We start from the raw sequence: 6,000 nt of genomic DNA, 5'->3' as shown, positions 1-6,000 counted from the left end.
ACCCTGTCTCTACTAAAAATACAGTAATTAGCTGGGCGTGGTGGTGTACGCCTGTAGTCCCAGCTACTTGAGTGGCTGAGGCAGGAGAATTGCTCGAACCTGGGAGGTGGAGGTTGCAGTGAGCCGAGATCGTGCCATTGCACTCCAGCCTGGGCGACAGAGCGAGACTCCGTCTCAAAAAAAAAAAAAATAAATAAAAATAAAATAAAAAATAAAAAAAATAAAAATAAATATATATAAAAAATAAAAAATTAAAAAACCCAAAGACGTTGCCCTTTGTTGGGACCTCCTCAAAGTGTGTGCCTGGGATATGAAGATAAAAATAAGACCCAGAGACTTGGGGTGAAGAACCAGACCTGGCCACATGTCCATTCCCTCCTTGAGTTAAGGAGGGAGAAGAGCTGGCCACACTTGGAGTTCCCGAGAGTTCCCCTTCAGGTGCCTTTCCCACCCTCCCACCTCGATATCTTTCCTCCTGGGCTTGCCCTTGGCCCCTGAAATTCTATCATCAAAGCTTTGTTGCAGGCCAGGTGCGGTGGTTCGCGCCTGTAGTCTCAGGACTTTGGAAGGCCAAGATAGGTGGATCACCTGAGGTCAGGAGTTCAAGATCAGCCTAGCCAACATGGTGAAACCCATCTCTACTAAAAATACAGAAGTTATCTGGGCATGGTGGCACACGCCTGTAATCCCAGCTACTTGGGAGGCTGAGGCAGGAGAATCGCTTGAACCCGGGAGGTGGAGGTTGTAGTGAGCGGAGATCGCGCCACTGTACTCCAGCATGGGCAACAAAGCAAGACTCCGTCTCAAAGAAAAAAAAAAAAACCTTTATTGCTTTGTGTCAAAAGACCCAAAACAGGCCAGCTGAGGTGACTCACACCTGTAATCCCCGTGCTTTGGGAGGCTGAGGTGGAAGGACCACTTGAGCCAAGGAGTTCAAGACCAGCCTGGGCAACATAGAGAGACCTTGTCTCAGTAAAAAATTTGAAAATTACGGCTTGGCGCAGTGGCTCACGCCTGTAATCCCAGCACTTTGGGAGGCTGAGGAGGGCAGATCACGAGGTCAGGAGATCGAGACCATCCTGGCTAACATCCTCACTGGGAGACAGCGAGACTCCGTCTCAAAAAAAAAAAAGGAAAAAAAAGAACAGAAAAGTCTACGTGCCTGTGGACATCTCACTGCCACTGCCTCCCCTCCCCCTTTTATTTTGAGACGGAGTTTCGCTCTTATTGCCCAGGCTGTAGTGCAGTGGCGCCATCTCGGCTCACTACAACCTCTGCCTCCCGGGTTCAAGCAATTCTCATGCCTCAGCCTCCAGAGTAGCTGGGATTACAGGTGCCCACCATCATGCCCAGCTAATTTTTGTATTTTTAGTAGAGACGGGGCTTTGCCATGTTGGCCAGGCTGGTCTCAAACTCCTGACCTCAGGTGATCCACCTGCTTCAGCCTCCCAAAGTGTTAAGATTACAGGTGTGAGCCACTGTGCTCAGCCTGTATCTTCTTTAGGTCTGGTTTTCTGTGAACCCCTGCCATTTTTTTTTGAGACGGAGTTTCACTTCTTTTTTTTTTGAGACGGAGTTCGGCCTGTCAGCCCAGGCTGGGAGGCAGTGGCCGGATCTCTCAGCTCACTGTGCCCGCCTCCCGGGTTTACGCCTATTCTTTTCCCCGCTTCAGCCTCCTGAGTAGCTGGGACCACAGGCGCTCAGCCACCCCGGCCTCGCTAATTTTTGTATTTTTAGTAGAGACGGGGTTTCACCGTGTTAGCCAGCATGGTCTCGACTTCCCGGACCCTCGCGGATCCGCTTCCATCTCGCCTCCCAGTGCTGGGATTACAGGCTTGAGCCACCGCTACCGCCTTTAGACGGAGTTTCACTCTGCTGCGCGGCTGGAGTGCAATGGCGTGATCTCGGTTCACCGCAACCTCTGCCTCCCGGGTTCAGGTGATTCTCCTGCCTCAGCCTCCCTAGTAGCTGGGATTACAGGCATGTGCCACCATGCCCGGCTAGTTTTGTATTTTTATTAGAGACGGGGTTTCTCCGTGTTGGTCAGGCTGGTCTCAAACTCCCGACCTTAGGTGATCCGCCTGCCTCGGCCTCCCAAAGTGCTGGGATTATAGTTTGAGCCACCGCTCCTGGTCTTTTTCTTTTTTTTTTTTAGACAGAATCTTGCTCTTGTCCCTATAGGCTGGAGTGCAATGGTGTGATTTTGGCTCACTGCAACCTTTGCCTTCTGAGTTCAAGCAATTCTCCTGCCTCAGTCTCCTGAGTAACTGGGATTACAGGCATGTGCCACTGCACCTGGCTAATTTTTGTATTTTTAGTAGAGACAGGGTTTTGCCATGTTGGCCAGGCTGGTCTTGAACTCCTGACCTCAGGTGATCCACCCGCCTCGGCCTCCCAAAGTGCTGGGATTACCGGCGTGAGCCACCACGCCCAGCCTGACCCTCTATTTTAATGCAGACTTTTTAAGTGTGATGTACATGCCCTAAGTGTCCACTGTTTGATGAATTTCACAAAGGGGCCATTGCCGTGTACCCAGCACTATGGTTGAGAATCAGAGTGAGGACCCACACAGAAGTCTCTTGGTTAGAACCCTTTTCCATCACCTGCCACAAAGAAGATGTCATCCCCCAAAATGCACATCCACCTGGAACTCCAGAACGTGGCCGTATTTGGAAGTAGGGTCTTTGCAGATGGAATGAGCTAGGATGAGGTCACACTCATCTTAGTGTGGAAGGTGGGCCCTAAATTCTATGACTAGGCCCTTATAAGGGGAGGGAGAGGCAGACGCAGACATGCAGGGGAGAGGCTATGTGAAAGCCAAGGCCGAGACCGGAGTGGTGCAGCCACCTGCCAAGGGACAGCAAGGACCCTCCGCAAGAGCCCTCAGAGGGAGCACAGCCTTGCTGTCACCCTGACCTCAGATGCCTGCCTCCAGAACTGGGACAGTGGATTCCTGTTCTGTAAGCCACCTCGTTTGTCCATTTATGGTGGATGTGACCACAGCCCGAGGGCTCTCACACTGTCCCATGGCCACATAGCTGCTGGCCACCAGAATGGAGGAACTGCTGTGGGCCCCCTCTGGCCAAAGGCAAGCTGTGGGCTCAGCTGACAGCCGCTGGCAGCAACCTGAGGACAGCAAGGCTCAGTGCTTGCGCCATCTGGGCCACACCCCGCAACGTCCACTCCAGGACTGGACCAAGCCAGGCAACCACAACTCCCACCCTAAGCAGCTCCTGGAAGGGACAGGAGCTGTGACGGCCACAATAATAACATTCATGGGCTGGGCGCAGTGGCTCATGACTGTAATCCCAGCACTTTAGGAGGCTGAGGTGGGCAGATCACCTGAGGTCAGGAGTTCAAGACCAGCCTCACCAACATGATGAAACCCCATCTCTACTTAAAATATAAAAATTAGTAGGGTGTGGTGGCATGAGCCTGTAATCCCAGCTACTAGGGAGGCTGAGGGACGAGAATCACTTTAACCCAGGAGTCAAGGGTTGCAGTGAGCTGAAACTGCACCACTGCATTCCAGCCTTGGCGACAGCAAGACTCTGTCTCAAATAAATAAATAAACAAACAACGTTCATCACAGCCCACCATTGTTCCAGGTGTCCTAGGTACCCAGCTTCATGCTCAAAGCTACAGGCAAAGTGTTGGGTCATACAGGACTTGCCCCTGGAACAGGAAACCCAAGTCAAACTGGGGAACCTGCGAGGACATCTGTTAGTTTTTGCAACTGGACGTCCGGAGGGAGCGTGTACTTCTGGTGGCATCTGCTTCCCTCTTCCACGCCTGGGGCTCCGGCATGGTGGGCTTCTCTCAGGATGGGCCAGAGCATCCTGCAGCTTCAGGCCTCAGGGGCCTCCAGCAACGTCCAGAGGAAGGAAACTGCCTCTTTCAGGAGCCTGTGGCACTAAGAGGAAGCTTTCTATAGATGCAGCCGGCAGGCTTCCCCGCGGACCCCAGAGGCACAGCTGCTCCTGAAGCGAGCCCCGGGAAGGGGTGTAAGTTCAACCACAGAGCAGCCACAGCCCTGCAGCAGCTGCGGGCCTGAGCTCCCCACTGGGATCAGGAAGGCGCGGTGGATCCTGGAGTGCTGATGGCTGTGTCAGAGGCATGTGAACCACAGCAGCTCCGTCTTGAATAGAGGCTGGGTAAAATGAGGCTGAGACCTACTGGGCTGCATCCCCAGATGGTTAAGACATTCCAAGTCATAGGACGAGATAGAAGGTCGGCACAAGACAAAGGTCATAAAGACCTTGCAGATAAGACGGGTTGCAATAAAGAAACCAGCCCAAACCCACCAAAACCAAGACGGTGATGAGAGTGACCTCTGGTCGTCCTCACTGCTACACACCCACCAGCGCCATGACAGTTTACAAATGCCCTGGCAACGTCAGGAAGTTACCCTGTATGGTCTAAAAAGGGGAGGCCTGAAGAATCCCCCTCTTGCTTAGCGTATCATCAATAAACATCCATAAAAATGGACAACCAGCAGCCCTTGGGGCTGCTCTGTCTATGGAGTAGTCATTCTTTTATTCCTTTCCTTTCCTTTTTTTTTTTCGAGACAGAGTTTTGCTCTTGTTGCCCAGGATGGAGTGCAATGGCGCTGTCTAGGCTTGCTGCAACCTCTGCCTCCTGGACTGGGTATCAGTTTAGACTGTGAGGTCTGGCTCCAGCCAATGGATGCAGGACACAGCAGTAAGGATGACCCAAATGCATAAGGGATAAATATGTCTGCTCTCCCTTTGTTCATTGCACTCTCGGGGCAAGACTGCTGGCGAGTGTACCCTTTCTGCAGAAGGTAAAAATTGCCTTGCTGAGGGAATTAAATTTATGTTCAAGTGCTATTTCTTTATGGCACCAGAGAACAAGCATTTAGCATTTCTAACACGGGTTTAAGTGATTCTCCTACCTCAGCCTCCCCAGTAGCTGGGACTATAGGCACGTGCCACCACACCTGGCTAATTTTTGTATTTTTAGTAGAGATGGGGTTTCACTATGTTGGCCAGGCTGGTCTGGAACTCCTGACCTCAGGTGATCTGCCCGCCTGAGCCTCCCAAAGTGCTGGGATTACAAGCGTGAGCCACCGTGCCTGGTCCGATTTATTCCTTTACTTTTCTAACAAACTTGCTTTCACTTTACAGACTTGCCCTGAATTCTTCCTTGCGTGAGATCCAAGAACCCTTACTGGGGTCTAGATCAGGACCCCTTTCTGGTAACACGTGTGCCTGGCAGGGAAGGGGCCAGAAGGAAGGTGATGCAGAGGCCACCTCCCCTAACCCTCACCAGCCTACACCACCTCTGCCACTCCCACTTCACAGGCGAGAAAACCAAGGCTTAGTGTGGTGGGGCCAAGTGCTCAGCTGTCACAGCTGGAGAGTGGCAGGCCAGGATTCAACATAAAAAGCAGCCCTCTCAGATCCTGGGAGGACGAACAGGAGAGCTCCTTCCCTGTTCTCCAGCTTCCGTCTCAAAGTCTCCAGGAACCCCAGCACCCAAAATGTTCTTGTACGTGAATAAGGAAAAGAAAAGCCGACAGGTGATTCTCGATGCTCCTGTAGGCCCCAGGGAGCGGAGTAGTGCCATATTCCAAGAGCCTGGACAGAGAGGGATCTGCCAACAAGACCTCAGTCAGAAAGAGGAGGAGGGGGAGCCAGGGCAGGGGGCAAGGAAAGAGAGTTCAGTGAGGGGTCAGCGCGTGCGAAGGCCCCAAGGTGTGTCCCGGACATGGAATGTTCCGGCAACCAAGAGAAGGCCATTGTGGGCTTGAGTGCAGACAGAAGGGGAGAGTGGCTCAGCACAGCCGGGGAAAGCTGGCCAGAGCAGAGGGACAATGGCCCAGAAATGGCTGGGGAGCTGTGGATCTGTCTGGAAAGCAGTGGGCGGGTGTCATTGGCACCTGCTGCCATCCATGGATTCACCCAAGCCAAGGATGGAGATGGGGAACCAGCAGGCTCGGGACAGAAACATCCCTCAACATCTCCCATTAGCGGACAG

This window comes from Papio anubis, chromosome 18 (assembly GCF_008728515.1).
Source record: "Papio anubis isolate 15944 chromosome 18, Panubis1.0, whole genome shotgun sequence".
Lineage (NCBI taxonomy): Eukaryota > Metazoa > Chordata > Mammalia > Primates > Cercopithecidae > Papio > Papio anubis.
This window is presented reverse-complemented; position numbering follows the sequence as displayed.